General features: G+C 37.6%; 1 protein-coding gene across 17 annotated transcripts in view; it reads left to right on the top strand.

Annotated features, from left to right (window-relative positions):
• Positions 1-19,252, top strand: part of RPS6KC1 (ribosomal protein S6 kinase C1) — a 213,303-nt gene that overhangs the window by 131,139 nt on the left and 62,912 nt on the right. The window contains exon 1 of one of the 17 annotated variants that reach the window (XM_055108256.2): positions 13,079-13,171. The exons of the other annotated variants lie outside the window; for them this stretch is intronic. The gene's annotated coding sequence lies outside the window, so the exon portion shown is untranslated. Of the gene's footprint in view, positions 1-13,078; positions 13,172-19,252 lie in introns of those variants that run through there. 17 annotated transcript variants of the gene reach the window in all.

The following is a 19,252-nucleotide window of genomic DNA, read 5'->3' as shown; positions in this document are numbered from 1 at the left end:
ATCCTTGCTTCCCTGGGATAAATCCCACTTGGTCATGATGAATGATCTTTTTAATGTGTTGAATTTGCTTTGGTAGTATTTTGTTGAGTATTTTTCCATCAGTATTCATCAGACATGTTGTTCTATGGTTTTCTTTTTTTTGATGTATCTTTGGTTTTCATATCGGGGTAATACTAGCCTCGTAGACTGAGTTTGGAAGTATTCCCACCTCTGTTTTTCAGAGTAGTTTCAGTAGGACTGGTGTTCTTTAAATGTTTGGGATAATTCAGCAGTGAAGCCATTGGGACCTGGGCTTCTCTTGTTAGGAGACTTTTTATTATGCTTTCAATCTCATTACTTGTTATTGATCTCTTCAGGTTTTGGATTTCTTTATGGTTCAATCTTGGTAGGTTGTATGTCTCTAGGAGGTTTGTCAATTTTGTTTACCTTTTCAGAACACCAACTTTTTGGTTTGTTGATCTCTTGTATTGTTTTTCTCATTTCAAGTTTATTTCTGCTCTAATCTTTATTATTTCTTTTCTTTTAATTATGGGTTTGGTTTGCTCTTTTCTGGTTAAGATGCATCATTAGGTGGTTTATTTTACGTTTTTCTTTTATTTTTGATGTAGACACTTCCAGGTGTAAACTGCCCTCAGTACTGCATTTGCTGTATCCCATAGATTTTGGGATGTTGTGTTTCCATTATTTGTTTCAAGAAATTTTTCAGTTTTTTTCCTCAGTTTCTTTGTGGACCCACTGGCCATTCAGAAGCATATTTCTTAATTTCCGTGTATTTCTGTAGTTTCCAGAAATTTCTCTTGTTGCTGATTTCTAGTTTTATTCCATTGTGGTCAGAAAAGATGCTTCATATTATTCCAGTTTTTTTTTTTAAACTGTTTTGAGACTTGTTTTGTGACCTGCCATATGGTCTGTCCTTGAAAATGATCCATGTGCTGAGGCAAAGAATGTATTTTCTATAGCCATTGGAAGGAGTGTTCTGTAAATATCTGTTAGGTCCATTTGGTCTATAACACAGATTAAATTTGATGTTTCTTTTTCGATTTTCTTTTTTCTTTTTTTTGAGTCAGAGACTCACTCTGTTGCCCAGGCAGCAGTGCAGTTGCACGATCTTGGCTCACTGCAACCTCTGCCTCCTGGGTTCAAGTGATTGTCCTGCCTCAGTCTCATGATTAGTTGGGATTACAGGCACATGCCACCATGCCTGGCTAATTAATTTTGTATTTTTAGTAGAAATGAGGTTTTACCACATTGGTCAGGCTGGCCTTGAACTCCTGAACTCAAGTGATCCACCTGCCTTGGCCACCCAAAGTGCTGGGCTTACAGACGTGAGCCACCGTGCCTGGCCTCTTTGTTGATTTTCTGTCTGAAGTATTTGTCTGATGCTGAAAGTGGGGTATTGAAGTCTATAGTTTTTTTTAGTTTTTATTTTTATTTTTTCTGATGGAGTCTCACTACGTCACCCAGGCTGGAGTGTGGTGGCAAGATCTCAGCTTACTGCAACCTCCACGCTTAAACGATCCTCCCACCTCAGCCTCCTGAGTAGCTGGGACTATAGGTGCGCAATACCATGCCTAGCTAGCTTTGCATTTTTTGTAGATATGGGGTTTTGCCATGTTGCCCAGGCTAGTCTCAAACTCCTGGATTCAAGCGATCTGCCCATCTCAGCCTCCAAATGTGCTGGGATTGGAGGAGTGAGCCACCATGCCCAACCTACAGTTATTATTGTTTTGGGGTCTATTTCTTCAGCTCTAATAATATTTGCTTTATATATCTGGGTGCTCCAGTGCTGGGTGCATATATATTTACAATTATTACATCCTCTTGCTGGATTGACCCCTTTATCATTATATAATTACCTTTGTGTCTTCTTATAGTTTTGTCTTGAAATCTATTTTGTCTGATGTAAATATAGCTACTTCTGCTCTGCATGGTTTCCATTGGCATGGAGTATCTTTTTCCATCTCTTTATTTTCCGCCTGTGTGTCTTTATAGGTGAAGTGGGTTTCTCGTAGGCAAAGCAGCATTGGGTTTTTTAAAATCCATTCAGCCACTCTGTGTCTTCTCATTGGAGAGTTTAATCTGTTTATGTTCAATGTTATTGTTGATAGTTTAGGACGTACTTCTGCCATTTTGTTTTCTGGTGATTTTGTGGTCTTTCCTTTTTTCCTTCCTTCCTGTATTCCTGTTAGTGAATGTGATTTTTCTCCGGTGGTATGATTTAATTTCTTGCTTCTTATTTTTTGTGTATCTATTGTAAGTTTTTTGATTTGAAGTTACCAGGAGGCTTGCAAGTACTGCCTTATAACCCAGGGGTCCCCCATCCCTGGGCCACAGACAGGTGTCACTCTATCGCCTGTTAGGAACCGGGCCTCACAGTAGGAGGTGAACAGCAGGCAAGTGAGCATTTACCACCTGAGCTCTGCCTGCTGTCAGATTAGTGGTAACATTAGATTCTCATAGGAGCGCAAACCCTATTGTGAACTGTGAATGCGAGGGTTCTAGGTTGCGTGCTGCTTATGAGACTCTAATGCCTGATAATCTGAGGTAGAACAGTTTCATCTCAAAACCATGCCCTACATGTACCCCCTGTCCCCAAGAGAAATTGTCTGAGGTGGAACAGTTTCATCCCAAAACCATTACCCCCACTAGTCTGTGGAAAAGTTGTCTTCCATGAAACTGGTCCCTGATGCCAAAAAGGTTGGTGACTGCTGGTTTATATAACATTCTTAAAATGACAAAATTATGGAAATGGAGAACAGATCTATGGATGCCAGTGTTTAGATTAGAGATGGTGGAGGAGAGAAGGGTGTGTGTGTGTTGGGGGGTGATTTGCAAGGGATAGCAGCAGGGAGAGGTTTGTGGTGATGCAACACTCTTGTTTTTTAATTTTCTAGTTTTTTTGTTTTTGTCCCTTTTGGAGAAAAGGCAAACACATTTATTTAACAGGAGAATCACAGAGTGAGCATCCTGGTGGAACACTTCTGGGTCTTGATTGTGCTTGTGGTTATGAGAATGTATACAATTGATAAGATGACATAGAACGATTAATATGTACACACATAATACCAGTGTCAATTTTCTGCCTATAATAGTATACTGTAGATACATACAATGTAGCCCTTAGAGAAAACTTAATGGAAGGTACGTGGGAATTTTCTGTACAATGTTTGCAACTTTCTAGTGACTCTACAATTATTTCTGAAATAAAAAGTTTTAAAAATTCGCAACGTGTTTATTGGTCTGTCTTTTAAAATTATTTCAATAGTTTTTGGAGAACAGGTCGTGTTTGGTTCCATGAATAAGTTCTTTAGTGGTGATTTCTGAGATTTTGGTGCATCTATCACCTGAGCATTGTATACTGTACCCATTGTATAGTCTTTTCTCCCTCACTGCCCTTCCAGCCTTTCTCCTGAGTCCTCAGAGGTCATTATATCATACTTACACTATTGCGTCTTCATAACTTAGCTCCTACTTATAAGTGAGAACGTATGATGTTTGGTTTTCTATTCCTGAGTTACTTCACTTAGAATAATGGTCTCCAACTCCATCCAGGTTGCTGTGAATGCCATTATTTTATTATTTTTATGGCTGAGTAGTATTCCATGGTGTGTGTGTGTGTGTGTGTGTGTGTATATACATATATATATATATACACCATGTTTTCTTTATCTTCTTGTTGGTAATGGGCACGTAGGCTGGCTTCATATTTTTGCAATTGCAAATTGTGCTGCTATAAATGTGTGTGCAAGTGTCGTTTTCATGTAATGACTTCTTTTCCTCTGGGTAGATACCCAGTACTCAGGTTGCTGGATCAAATGTTAGTTCTACTTTTAGTTCTTTAAAGAATCTCCATGCTGTTTTTGATAATGGTTATACTAGTTTACATTTCCACTAGCAGTGTAGAAGTGTTCCCTTTTCACCACATCCACACCAAAAAATTATTTTTTTTTTGATTTTTTAATTATGGGTATTCTTTCAGGAGTAAGGTGGTATTGCATTGTGGTTTTCATTTGCATTTCCCTGATAATTTGTGATGTTGACCATTTTTTCATATGTTTGTTGGCTATTTGAATATCTTCTTTTGAGAATTCTCTATTCATGTCCTTAGCCCACTTTTTGATGGGATTATTTGTTTTTTTCTTGCTGATTTATTTGACTTCCTCGTAGATTCTCCGTATTAGTCCTTTGTGGGTTGCATAGTTTGCAGATATGTTTTCCCCCTCTTTGGGTTGTCTGTTTACTCTCCTGATTATTTCTTTTGCTGTGCAGAAATTTTTAGTTTAACTACATCCCATCTATTTATCTTTGTTTTTATTACATTTGCTTTTGGGTACTTGGTCATGAACTCTTTGCCTAAGCTAATGTCTAGAAGAGTTTTTCTGATGTTATCTTCTAGAATTTTTATGGTTTCGTTTAAGTCTTTGATGCATCTTGAGTTGACTTTTGTGTAAGGCGAGAGATGAGGATCCGGTTTCATTCTTCTACATGTGGTTTGTCAATTATCCCAGCACCATTTGTTGACTAGAGTGTCCTTTACCCACTTCGTGTTTTTGTTTGCTTTGTTGAAGATCAGTTGGCTGTAAATATTTGGCTTTATTTCTAAGTTCCATTGGTCTGCATGCCTTTTTTTGTTTGTTTGTTTGTTTTGAGACGGAATTTTGCTCTCGTTGCCCGGGCTGGGGTGCAATGGCGCGATCTCGGCTCACTGCAACCTCCGCCTCCTGGGTTCAAGCAATTCTTCTGCCTCAGACTCCTGAGTAGCTGGGATTACGGGCATGTGCCACCATGCCTGGCTGGTTTTTGTATTTTTAGTAGAGACAGGATTTCTCCATGTTGGTCAGGCTGGTCTTGAACTCTTGACCTCAGACGATCCGCCTGCCTCAGCCTCCCAAAGTGTTGGGATTACAGGCATGAGCCACCGTGCCTGGCCTCTACATGCCTGTTTTTATACCAGTATTATCCTGTTTTGGTAACTATAGCCTTGTAGTACAGTTTGAAGTTGGGTAATGTGATGCCTCCAGATTTATTCTCTTTGCTTAGTCTTGTTTTGGCTATGTGAGCTCTTTTTTGGTTCCATATGAATTTTAGGACTCTTTTTTTCTAGTTCTGTGAAGAATGATTATGGCATTTTGGTGGGAATTGCACTGAATTTATAGATTGCTTTTGGCAATATGGTCATATTCACAATATTCATTCTACCCATCCATCAGGATAGGATGTGTTTCCATTTTTTCGTGTCATCTGTGATTTCTTTCAGCAGTGTTTTGTAGTTTTCCTTGTAGAGATCTTTCACCTCCTTGGTTAGGTGTATTCCTGAGTATGTATGTATGTATGTATGTATGTATGTATTTTTTGTAGTTGTTGCAAAAGGTGTTGTGTTCTTATTTTGATTCTCAGCTTGGTCACTGTTGGTGTATAAGTGCTGCTGGTTTGTGTACATTGATTTTGTATCCTGAAACTTTATTGAATTCATTTATCAGATCTAAGAACTTTTTGGATGAGTCTTTAGGGTTTTCTAGGTATATGATCTGTCTGTTTTGTCTGCTTATAAGTAGTTACTCCTGCTTACTTTTGGCTTTCATTTGCAGGGAATACCTTTTTCCATCCCTTTTCCTTAAATTTATGTGAGTCCGTATGTGTTAGGTGAGTCTCTTGAAGACAACAGATACTTGGTGGATTTTTATTCATTCTGCCATTCTGTATCTTTCACATGGAGCATTTAGGCCATTTACAGTCGATGTTAGTATTGAGATATGAGGTATTGTTCTATTCCTGATGCTAGTTGTTGCCTGAAAACCATGGCCTTTTTTTTTCATTGTGTTACGGTTTTTAGGCCCTGTGAGATGTATGCTTTAAGAAGGTTGTATTTTGGTGTATTTCGATGTTTTGTTTTAAGATTTAGAACTTTTAGCATTTCTTGTAGTGCTGGCTTGGTAGTGGCATGTTCTCTCAGCATTTCTTTGTCTGAAAAATGCTTTATCTCTCCTTCATTTATGAAGCTTAGTTTTGCTGGATACAGAATTCTTGGCTGATAATTATTTTGTTCAACAAGGCTAAAGATAGAACCCCAATTCCTTCTGGCTAATAGAATTTCTGCTGAACTATCTGCTTTTAATCTAAATAGGTTTTCTTTTATAGGTTACTTGATGCTTTTGCCTCACAGCTCTTAATATTGTTTCCTTTGTCTTGACTTTAGATAACCTGATGACTATGTGCCTTAAGTGATGATCTTTTGCAACCAATTTCCCAGGTGTTCTTTGAGCTTCTTGTGTTTAGATGTCTAGATCTCTGGCAAGCCTGGGGAAGTTTTCCTGGATTATTCCCTAAAATAAGTTTTCCAAACTTTTAGATTTCTCTTCTTCCTCAGGAATGCCAGAGAGAGTAGGAGGGAGGAAGGAAGAAAAGATACAAAATGTCAAAACTCAAATGGGAAGAATAGACTACTGAGTAAGTATGTATATTTTCAAGAAACTGAATCAATAATTAATAACCTTCCAAAATAGAAAGCACCAGGACCAGATGGTTTTACTGTTGAATTTTACCAAATGTTTACAGAATAAATTATATCAGTTATCTGCAATCTCTTCTAGAAGACAGAAGTAGAGGGAATACTTCTAACTCATTATATGAGGCCAGCATTATTCTATTACCAGTTTTGAAATTTACCCAAATAAAATTAAAACTTCAGTCCCCTCAACATACATTCACCCAAGACTGAACCAGGAAGAAGTTGAATCCATGAACAGACCAGTAACAGGTCCTGAAATTGAGGCTGTAATAAATAGCCTACCACACCTCCCCATCAAAAAAAGCCCAGGACCAGATGGATTCACAGCTAAATTCTACAGATGTACAAAGAAGAGCTGGTATCATTCCCACTGAAACTATTCCACAAAATTGAGGAGGAGGGACTCTTTTGTAACTCATTTTATGAGGTCAGTATCACCCTTTTACCAAAACCTGGCAGAGATACAACAAAAAAGGAAAACTTCAGGCCATTATTTTTGATGAATATCAAGGCAAATTCCTCAACAAAATACTGGCAAACCGAATCCAGCACCACATTAAAAAGCTTATCCACCATGATCAAGTAGGCTTTATCCCTGGGATATAAGGTTGGTTCAACATATGCAAATGAATAAACATGATTGATTCATCACATAAACAGAACTAAAGGACAAAAACCACATGGTTATCTCAATACATGCAGAAAATGCTTTTGATAAAATTCAACATTTCCTCAGGCTAAAAACTCTCAATAAACTAGGTATTGAAGGAAATACCTCAAAATAATACGAGCCATCCATGACAAACTCACAGCCAACCTCGTCCTGAATGGGCAATAGCTGGAAGCATTTCCCTTGAAAACTGGCACAAGACAAGGATGCCCTCCCTTGCCACTCTTATTCAACATAGTATTGGAAGTCTTGGCCAGGGTAATCAGGCAAGAGAAAGAAATAAAGGGCATTCAAATAGGAAGAGAGTCAAATTATCCCTGTTTGCCCAGTGCTATATCTAGAAAACCCCATAGTCTCAGCCCAGAAGCTTCTTAAGCCAATAAACAGCTTCAGCAAAGTTGCAGGATACAAAATCAATGTGCAAAAATCACTAGCATTCCTATACACCAACAACAGTCAAGCCACGAGCCAAATCCAGAATGTAATCCCATTCATAATTCCCACAAAAAGAATAAAATAACTAGGGATAAAGCTAACTAGGGAGGTGAAAGATCTCTACAAGGGGAACTGTAAACCATTGCTCAAATAAATCAGAGGTGATGCAAACAAATGGGAAAACATTCCATGCTCATGGATAGGAAGAATCAATATTGTTAAAATGGCCATACTGCCCAAAGCAGTTTATAGATAATGCTATTTCTATTAAACTACCATTGAGATTCTTCACAGAACTAGAAAAAACTATTTTAAAATTCATATGGAACCAAAAAGGAACCTGAATAGCTAAGGTAATCCTAAGCAAAAATAACAAAGCTGTAGGCATCATGCTACATGACTTCAAGGTATACTACAAGGCTACAGTAACCAAAACAGCATGATACTGGCATAAAAACAGATACATAGACCAATGGAACAGAATAGAGAACCCAGAAATAAGACTGCATACCCACAACTATCTGATCTTCGACAGACCTGACAAAAAACAAGCAATGGGGAAAGGATTCCCTATTCAGTAAATGGTGCTGGGATAACTGGCTAGCCACATGCAGAAGACAGAAACTAGACTCCTTCCTTACACCATTTTCAAAAATTAACTCAAGATGAATTAAAGACTAAAATGTAAAATACAAAACTATAAAAACCCTTGAAGACAACCTAGGTAATACCATTAAGGACATAGGCACTGGCAATGATTTTATGTCAAAGATGCCAAAAGCAATGGCAAAAAACAAAAATTGACAAATGGGATCTATTTAAACTAAAGAGCAAACTTTAAACTGCACAGCAAAAGAAACTATCAACAAACAGAATGGGAGAAAATTTTGGAAACTATGCATCCAATGAAGGTCTAATATCCAGCATCTATAAGGAACTTAAATTTACAAGAAGAAAAAAACAGCCCCATTGAAAAGTGGGCAAAGGACATGAACAGACACTTTTTAAAAGAAGACATACATGCAGCCAACAATCTTATGCAGGAACAGGAGACCACATACCGCATGTTCCTACTTATAAGTGGGAGCTAAATGATGAGAACACTCAGACACATAGAGCGGAACTACAGACACTGGGGCCTGTCAGAGGGTGGCGGGTGGGAGGAAGAATAGGTTCAGGAAAAATAACTAATGGGCACTAGGCTTAATACCTGAGTGATGAAATAATCTGTACAACAGACCCCCTTGACACAAGTTTGCCTATGTAACAAACCTGCACATGTACCCCTGAACTTTAAAAAAACAAACTTATGTTCATACAGTATCCTGCACAAGGATGTTTATAGCCACTTTATTCATAATTGCCAAAATGTGGAAACAACCAAGTTGTTCTTCACTAGGTGAATGGGTAAATCAACTGTGGTACATTTAGACAATGGAATGTTACTCACTGGTAAAAAAGAAATACCTATCAAGCCTTAAGACATGGAGAAACCTTAAATGCATATTACTAATTGAAAGATGACAACATGAAGAAGCTTTATATTATATAATTCCAATTGTGTGACATTCTGGAAAAGGCAAACCCATGGAGACAGTAAAAAGGTTAGTGGTTACCAGATATTGGGCAGGAGGTAGGGATGAGTGGTGGAGTGCAGAGGATTTTTAGGGCAGTGTAACTATTCTGTATACTAGAATGGTGGATTGTCCAAATCTATAGAATATACTACAGCAAGATAGAACCCTAATAGAAACTGTGTACTCCAGATGATAATGAGTCGTTGGTGTAGGTTCATCAGTTGCAACACATGTGCCACTCTGGTACAGAATGTTCTTAGTTGTGGAGGTTGTGTGTGTTTGAGGCCAAAGGAACTTTTTATTTTCTGCTCAACATTTGTATGAATCTAAAATTGTTCTAAAAAATGAAGTCTGTTTAAAAGGAGAAAAATGAATACAGTCACTGCCATGTTTGGTGAAAGGCATGTGGTACCTTCAATAGTGTGCCTTCATCTAAAATTGTGATACTATAGTTGATGTTAAAATTTTAAGAGATATAGGAGAAATTTTGAGCTGAGTGTCCCAGACAGCTGGCTAGCTATTCCAGATGTGGGACAGACCACTGTGTTTCTAGGTGGTTTTTAGTTTGCTTGGGGTCAAAGTCTTAGGATTACATATTATGTGTACGCCATGCAGAATTCTAAGCTCTCTACATAAATTATTTAATGCTCTCAGACAGTTTGCAGATAAAAAACCTGAAGCCAGAGAGCTTAAGTGTTTTGTATAAACACACTAAGTTACAGATCAAGGGTTTAAACTCAGGTCTCTTTCCAAAACTATAGCTCTTTATCATTATTCAGAACTGAATTTCTTTGATGATTATAACATTTATATTCCTTCTCAACTTACTGTATTACAGTATCATTATTCATTAAACTTCCTTTAAAAAATCAGCGTGCCCTAATTAATGAATTTACAATATGAATAATAGCATTTAAAAAAACTACAGCAGCTGGGCGTGGTGGCTCATTCCTGTAATCCCAGCACTTTGGGAGACTGAGGCAGGTGGATCACTTGAGATCAGGAGTTCGAGACCATCCTGGCCAACATAGTGCAACCCTGTCTCTACTAAATATACAGAAATTAGCCAGGTGTGGTGGCGGGTGCCTGTAATCCCAGCTACTCGGGAGTCTGAGGCAGGAGAATCACTTGAACTCAGGAGGTGGAGGCTGTAGTGAGCCAAGATCGCTCCACTGCACTCAAACCTGGGCGATAGAGTGAGACTCAGTCTCAAAAACAAAAAACAAACCAACAAACAAAAACAAAAAACAAACCAAAAAAGACATCAGTCAAAACCCCCTACAGTGACAAATAGGGTTAATTGAATGGCTGAGTTAGGGTCTTATTTTATCCTTACTAGACACCATCATTGCGTGTTTTATAAATACCTCGATGCTTTCAAACCATTTTAAAAGACAAAAATATTTTAATTATGATTGTATTTATTGATTAAAAATGGGAAACATATAACATTATTACGCTATTCTAAATGCTCTTTAATGGTCTCATAGTTTTCTACTATGTACTGTGGTTTATTTAATTCGTTCTCTTTAGGTTGTTTTCCTCTTTTTTTCTGCCTGTGATGAATATTCTTAGAGGTCAGTCATCTTATGTTTTCTTTAGTATATTTTTTCAGAGTTGGAGATTATGGGTCAAACAGTATATATGCATATTTTAACCTCTCCAGAAATATTACAGTGTTTTAAACTCCTACTAGTAGTACAGATTGAGTTTCCTTTATCTGACATGCTTGGGACCAGAGGTGTTTCAGATTTTGAAGTTTTTCAGACTTGGGGATATTTGTATTATATATATTTACTGGTTGAGAATTCCAAATCCAAAAATTTGAAATTTGAAATGCTACAATGAGCATTTCCTTTGAGTGTCATGTCAGTTCTCAAAAAGTTTCCGATTTTGGAGCATTTTGGATTTTGCATTTTCAAATTTGGGATGCTCAACCTGTATGTGAGAAGGTTTACTTCCTCATATCCTTACTGACAACATCTGCCATTTGCTGATGAAAAGTTGGGTTTCACTGTCATTTTAATGTGCAATTTTAATTGTTAATAGGATGTATTTTTAAATTTTTTTATTGACTGTGTTTCTTCTTTTATGAAATGCCTGTTTTAAGTCCTTTTCCTAAATTTTTTTATTAGAGGTTTTTATGTTCTTACTGAATTTTCAGAAGCTCTCTTTATAAGAATATGTAAACTTTTGTCTTGAATATACAGGGGTATTTTCCTTCAAGACAAAAATTTTCTGTTTCTTACATGTTCATTATAGAAAAATCAAACAATAAGCTAAAAAAAGGTATAATTCACCTATAACCCTGCTACCTACTGAGAATTATTTTTACATTTTGATTTATACTCCTGCTGTCTTCTTTCTGCACATATATACACTGTTAAGGGCCCCATTAGCCTGTGTTTTCACATAAGGTCATAATGACATTAACATATAAATTATAAAGACTTGGTAGCTTTTACCTGTTAATTAGTGGGATGTCCTTTTCTACCTTTCCCATCCCGGAAGTATTTCTGAGAGTATGGTCTCAAATAAGTTTGAGAATGAATGTGTGTCTGCTGGAAGCTCCTATTCTTCCGCCATTTTCCAGTCCTCCAGAAGTTTCCTGATGGTCCATGTCTGAATTAGACACCCCTCTTCTTTGTTCCAGTTGCACCTGTAATTCTTCAGCATAGCACTTCTTAAACTGTTTTTAATTGCCTCTCCTCCATGCTAAACTTTCAGCTCTTGTAGAGCACAGACCCTATCTGCTGTGTTCATGGTTTTTCTTTATGTCTGATATCTGTGTGTACATAGCAGGTATTCAGTAAATATGTGTTGAATTGACTTTTGTTGAATTTTAATACTCGATTGGAGAGTTAGACACCTTCCTATTTGCACACTTTCCCATCATACATCCAAGTATATGTATAATGTCAATTTCTTTTATCTTTTTATGATTTTCCTTTATGGTTTGCCTTTGATGCTATTAATTAGTTTCTTTTTAATAACCAGAAAGATAACTTTTTGTATCCTTTATTTGTAGTACAATAAAGTTTGTTTTCCATGTTGGTATTCCTGAAAAATCTCATTTTAGTATTAGAGTATGCTGGAATAGACAATATAAATACCTCTAAACTCTCACTTATAGCAGCCTAAATCTGCATGTGCTGTAAGGAAAACATTTTTAAATAATTTGCCATTAAACAATTTCTAATTTAATTGTCACTTTTTTTTTTTTTTTTTAATTTGAGGCAGGATATCACTCTGTCACCCAGGCTGGAGTGTAGTGGTATGATTACGGCTTACTGCAGTCCCGACCTCTTGGGCTCAAGGAATCCTTCTACTTCAGCCTCCTGTGTAGCCAGGACCACAGGTGTATGCCAGCATGCCTGGCTAATTTTTTAATTTTATTTTTTGTAGAGATGGCATCTCGCTTTGTTGTCCAGGGTAGTCTCAGTCTCCTGGGCTCAAGGAGATTCTTCCACTTGGCTTCCCAAAGTGCTGGGGTTACAAGCGTAAACCACAATGCCTGGCCTCACTTTTTATAATAGACTTAAATCAGTTTGGTTATTTTAAAAGTACCCTAGCATTTAGCACATGAATACATCTCATTTTGATTAGTGGCCAAAGTATTTTTGGGCATTGTGAGCATTGTACTACTCCCAGGCTGCTTATGGTATGTTATAGTATCAGATACATCTCTTTGGATCCATGCTCTAAGTAGAATTGTGTTGTATACCTTGCTTAATCCATTAAATTTTTACCTGTCTGTTTGAGGATCACCAAAAGAAAGTTGCTATCACAATGTACTTTCTACTTTTTAATCTACTCTACTGATTCATTAGTACACAGCCATGGTGAGACACTTGAGATGTTCTGCTGAAGACAATTGTTACATATTGGGATTCTGGAAGGACAGCAAGCTAGATAAAGATAAGTCATGCTTTTAAGAGTCCCATGGAACATCAGTCATTGTGATGTGAAGAAAGCGATAAGGTAATGCATGAAGCAGTTTGAGTCACTGTGATGTGGATGGTGGGAGGTAGCCCTCTTAATCAAAGCTTTAAGAACGACCAAGAACCTAAGGAATAGTTACTTATACCACCAGATTATGCAGATAATGTTAATAACAACAAACTCATTTATATATATATATATATATCAAAAGAATGTAGCAGTCCCATAGGTTTTATATATAGAATCAGCATAGTATTTGATTATAATTAATGATATCATCTTAAGGACTTCATCTAATATACTTATTTTGAAAATAAGATGCAACCATATATTTTTGACATAAATTATAGTTATTTTTCTTCAATTCAATGCTTTGATATTTTATTCTGTATCCCTATCAGTTAAATGTATATATTATTTAAAGTTAAGAGTATACAAGTTAAATATCTCTTATTCGAAATGCTTGGGACCAGAAGTGTTTCAGATTTTGGTGTGTTTTCTCTTTATTTTGGAATATTTGCATTATATTTACCAGTTGAGCATCCCAAATCCAAAAATCCCAAATCTGAAATGCTCCGATGAGCATTTCCTTTGAACATCATGTTGGTGCTCAAAAAGTTTTAGATTTTAGAACATTTTGGATTTTGGATTTTTAGATTTGAGATGCTCAACTTGTATATACAGTGCATTCTGTACTTGCATTTGGATACTATATTTGGATTTGTGGGTGTTTTTATTCCAAAGAGCTCAAATTCCCTTAGTATTTAAAGCATGGTTTCCTAACATTTTTAGAGATAGCATTGTATGGACACTTTTATAATAGGACAACCTTTAAGTAATTTTGAAATAAAAGGACTAGTTTCCTTTTACCTCCTAGGGCTTGGGTTTTATAATCTTAGGATTAGAAAGGGCTTTAAGGTTATCTGACCCAGTGCATTACAGATCTTGTGGTCTATCTACAGTGCCCCATTAAATGGCTCTTCAGCTGCAGGGCCTTTTATTTATCAATTTAACAAATACCTTTTGAATGCTGCCCTGGGGCAGGCACTGTGTTAGGTGCTGGACATATTACAGTATATCAGACATGGTTCTTCTTTTTAGTCTAGTTGGAAAGATATAAGTAAATACATAAGTTGTAAAGCAGCACAGAAGAGGCCATAAAAAAGCATGAAAAAAGACAGAGCCACTTAATGTCACAAAGTCATTTCATTTTACACAGTTCAAAGTCTTAGAAAGTCCTTTTTTCTCTTGAGCCAAATACTGCTTCTTTAGGTCTAAATACCGCCCTTCTCCAGTGATCATCTTTCAGTTATTTCAAGATAGTTAAGTTATATTTCTGATTGGTATTGTTTGTATGTTAATTTCTTTTATCTTGCTTAAAATTGGCCTAAATTACAATTTGTTAAATATTTTTGGATCTTCCTTGTACAAAATTTTTTCTCTTGGGGTTCATATAGTGCTTCTAGGGCCAGGTGTGGTGGCTCACACCTGTAAGCCCAGCACTTTGGGAGGCCAAGGTGGGCGGATCACGAGGTCAGGAGTTTGAGACCAGCGTGGCCAGCATGGTGAAACCCTGTCTCTACCGAAAATACAAAAATTAGCCGGGCATGCTGCTGTGCGCCTGTAATCCCAGCTACTCGGCAGGCTGAGGTAGGAGAATCACAACTCTGGGAGGCGGAGGTTGCAGTGAGCTGAGGTCGCAACACTGCAATCCAGCCTGGGCATCAGAGTGAGACTCACTATATATATATATATAGCTTCTCTGGAATAAATATGCCACCCCAAAATATACTGCTTTGGCATATTTTGAGATGGCTATTCAGAAAAGCTACAGAAAGAGGAATAGCTCTGAAAAGCTGTCCATTTGTGGGGGAGATTTGCATCTCTGGTAGAAATCCACACTAGGAAAGTAAACAGCAGACAGAAATGGACTTTCTTTGAGAATCCCTTATCTGCCTTATTTGGATTTAGGAAATAACTAACTCTCAGGAAAAGAGACTGAAGGTCTGACACTGTTACAGGTGTGACAGAGAAACTTTTTCAACAGGCTACCATCTATTCTTTCTGAGGGCTGCTACCTGAGAGATTTCATTTGCAATACAAAATAGCTTTTGTTCAGCTTGCATTTCCTCCCCTCACCCTTCCACAACCTGTAAGCTATCTTCCCCCACTCTGGAGCTCCAAGCCCCTGACTCTTTTCTGTATTTTCTGTATGGTATAAAAACTTCAGTCATTTGTCCCTTCTTAAAGTCTCATATTTTGTGTGGCTCACCTGCACATGTGCATGTTTATAAATTTATATACCTTTTTTTTTGTTTGTTTGTTTTGAGACACTGTGTCACTCTGTTGCCCAGGCTGGAGTGCAGTGGCACGATCTCAGCTCACTGCAACCTCTGCCTCCTGAGTTCAAGTGATTCTCCTGCCTCAGGCTCCCAAGTAGCTGGGATTACAGGTGTCCACCTCCATGCTGGCTAATTTTTATATTGTTAGTAGAGACAGGGTTTCACCATGTTGGCCAGGCTGGTCTTGAACTCCATACGTCAAGTGATCTGCCTGCCTCAGCCTCCCAAAGTGCTGGGATTACAGGCATGAGCCACCATACCCGGCCTTGAATACCTTTTCTTCTGCTAATCTGTCTATTGTCAGTTTGTTTTATAGACACAAATTATCAAACCTTCAGAAGGGGGAGGAATTAAAATTTCCTTTGCTCTTGTATGTTACTTTTTCCCCCATTTGGGTATTCTTATATGTATCTATCTCTATCTCCCAACCCTCTGATGGAATTTTAAAATATCTCTCAAGTACAAACACCTCAAATAATCCATCAGATATGTGGTTTCCTCAGAACCTTCTCTTCTGGATTCTTTCATTATTCTGCTCAAGTTTGCATTGGTTTCCTCTCTTGGCATACTACCTAGCTCTCCTCTTTATACTTCCACTTTTTGTTATTCTGGGAATCTCTTCACCAGTCTTCTGTATTACTTTTCAATTCCTGATTCTTTGTATGTGACTTGTTTTTCTCCTCCTTTGCCTTTCTCTTTGGAGGCCTGTAGGATTTTCTTTTTGTCCCTGGTGTTCTATAATTTCACAGTGATGTTGTGGTGTGGAAATCTTTCTCATTTTTTGAGCTGTGTCTTTGCTTATCTTTTTTCCATTTGGGTAACAATCTAGATGTTTTGTTGGGAGATCAAACAAATATCAGTATCTGTATGTTTTATCTCTTGGGCCAATTGGTTTTCTTAGAGAAGAACCTCATAATCTGCTCAGGGAGTTAGTTTAAGACCAGCATCATTTGGGAGCCCAGTGGTGGAAGCAGGAATGATGTCCTCACCATTTGGTGTACAGGTTTTCACATAATGCCTCTGTTTTCAGTACCACTCTTCAGTCGCACCTTTAGCTGTTTGTAGTATCTGTCTCATTCCACATCTTCAGAGGTAGAACCTTTAGTCTTCTGCTTGTGTAGAAAATGGTGGCTATCTCGCTGGCTGTGCAGTGGCATAGAGTATATATACTTTTTTCATGTCCTCCTGTTTTTAGGAGATAATTTCAGGATATACTTAAAATCTAAAACCTTTTCACAGTTTTAAGGGTAAAGTTTAAACTTCAAGCTAAGCCTATAAAGTTCTTTGTGATCTAGTCCTTCCTTTCTCTATTGGTTCCTAACTTGGTTCTTCCCCTTCTGGATGAACTAAGACCACACCACAACATACTATGTTGGCTACAGCCCGTTGAACTTGGAGGGATACAAACGCATCACATTTCACATGTGATGTACCCCTCTACCTGGAGTGCCTTCTTTTCCTTTTCTTCCACAATTTCTTATTCTTAATTGTTGTTTTCTCTCAGTAGCCCCGCTCACTTTCATCTACTGTCTGATTTAAATATCTTTTACCTGTATTCTTTTACCACCTCAAACTTATCTTTGATAGTGTTACCAGAAAGGGATATTGATCCAAACCCCAAGAGAGGATTCCTGGATTTCACGCAAGAAAGAATTCCTGGTGAGTCCACAGATTAAAGTGAAAGCAAGTTTATTAAGAATGTAAAGGAGGCCAGGTGTGGTGGCTCATGCCTGTAATCCCAGCTCTTTGGTATTCTGAGGTGGGTGGATCACCTGAGGTCAGGAGTTCAAGACCAGCCTGGCCAACATGGTGAAACCCCATTTCTACTAAAAATACAAAATTAGCTTGGTGTGGTGGCCCATGCCTGTAATCCCAGCTACTTGGCAGGCTGAGGCAGGAGAATGGCTTGAAACTGGGAGGTGGAGGTTGCAATGAGCCGAGATCATGCCACTGCACTCCTGTTTGGGCAACAAGAGCAAAACTCCGTCTCAAAAAAAAAGGAATAGAAGAATGCCACTCTGTAGGCAGAGTAGGAGCATGGGCTGCTTGACTGAGGATACTTAACGGTTATTTCTTGATTATAGAAACTGAACAAGGGGTAGGCTATTCGTGAGTTTTTTGGGAAAGGGGTGTGAATTTCCCAGAACTGAATGTTCCTACTCTTTTTAGACTATATAGGACAACCTACAGGCATTGCCATGGCATTTGTAAACTGTCATGGTGCTGGTGGGAGTGTCTTTTAGCATGCTAATGCATTGTAATTAGTGTGCAATGAGCAGTGAGGACGACCAGAGGTGACTTTTGTCATTATATTGGTTTTGGTGGGTTTTGGTTGGCCTCTTTACTGCATCATGTTTTATTAGTGGGGGTTCTGTGACCTGTATGTTGTACCAACCTCCTATCTCATCTGCGACTTAAGAATGCCTGACCTCCTGAGAATGCAGCCCAGCAGGAGTCAGCCTTATTTTACCCAACCCCTGTTCAAGGTGGAGTTGCTCTGGTTTGAACACCTCTGACAATAATATTTATCTATATTATACAGTAGTTTTTGATGTTATTTCTGTGCCTTTTCCAATAAGCCTTCAGATTTCTAAAGTGTACTTGACCAAGTATACTTGTTGAGTAAGTTTGAAGGTAACAAAAAGAGACAAAATTGTGTCTTAACATTTCAAATAATCTGTAAATCTGTGCCTCAAAATATATTACACTTGAAGCATCAGAGCAAGAGGATATTACAAACTGAAAACCGTCCAAACATTCCTGCTTCTCCTGTTTCCACCTTTTCTCACAGAGTGTACCTGTAGACTGTTGACAGAATACTTTGTTGCAGTCAATGAACTTGTCAATTTGAGAATGAGTATTGTGCCTTTGTGTTTCATATGTGCTTTAAAACATTTTGGAATTTTTCAGAACATGAACACATTGTGTTCTTATACTCAATAAATTTTCTAGGTCATTTAAAAATAATGTTAAATTTTAATCAATACCAGAAGTTTGGCTCCATCTGCTACAAAAGTACAAACTCACTAAACACATTTAAAAATAATAACATTTAAAGCTTCCTTGCCCTTGAGGCATTTTCTTCTGAATTGGAATCAGGCTACCTTTGACATTGGCAACTTAGTTGGATATGTATTGATCGACTTAAGAATGTTGCTTCTGTGTCTGTTATCATTATGAGAGAACATTTATTAACTGTCTGACTACATACTGCCCTGATTCTATAAACGAGAACTATGTGGATGTATTTGGTGCTTTTTAGGGACTTATTTTAAGTGTATTTATAGAGCACATCTAGCAGCGGACAGAAAATATTAAACTAGGGTATGAATGGACAGTGAAATAGTTTACATCAGCATCAGAGTATTTGGTTTTTCTAGCAAATGCAAATAAGGAACTAAAGCTAAATACAATAGACTATACTTTTAATTGAATTAATTTTCATCTAAATTTAACAGTGTCAAGTTATCATCCCAGGTGAACTTCAGAATTCAAACTAGAAAAATAGAATAAATGTATTCATTATGGGATTGAATGGCATGAGCCGAACTTGGGCCTATAAACCCAGAACTTTAGAGTTTTAACCTCTCTTTAGCATAATCCGTTTATGGCCTTGGGCAGATTCTTCACAAAAACAGAAAACAGACAATCAAAAAGAGAATGACAAAGGTGTGGAGAGATCTAGCTTTTAAAGCATTTGGATCTGAGAAGAGCCTCCTAAGTGGTTGTTTCTTCTAGCTCTTTAGCAATTCTGTTTTAAACCCAATTTCTCTGTCTT

Source organism: Pan paniscus, chromosome 1, assembly GCF_029289425.2.
Source record: "Pan paniscus chromosome 1, NHGRI_mPanPan1-v2.0_pri, whole genome shotgun sequence".
Classification (NCBI taxonomy): domain Eukaryota; kingdom Metazoa; phylum Chordata; class Mammalia; order Primates; family Hominidae; genus Pan; species Pan paniscus.
Note: the sequence above shows the minus strand (reverse complement) of the source record. Positions and strands in the feature narration are given on the sequence as shown.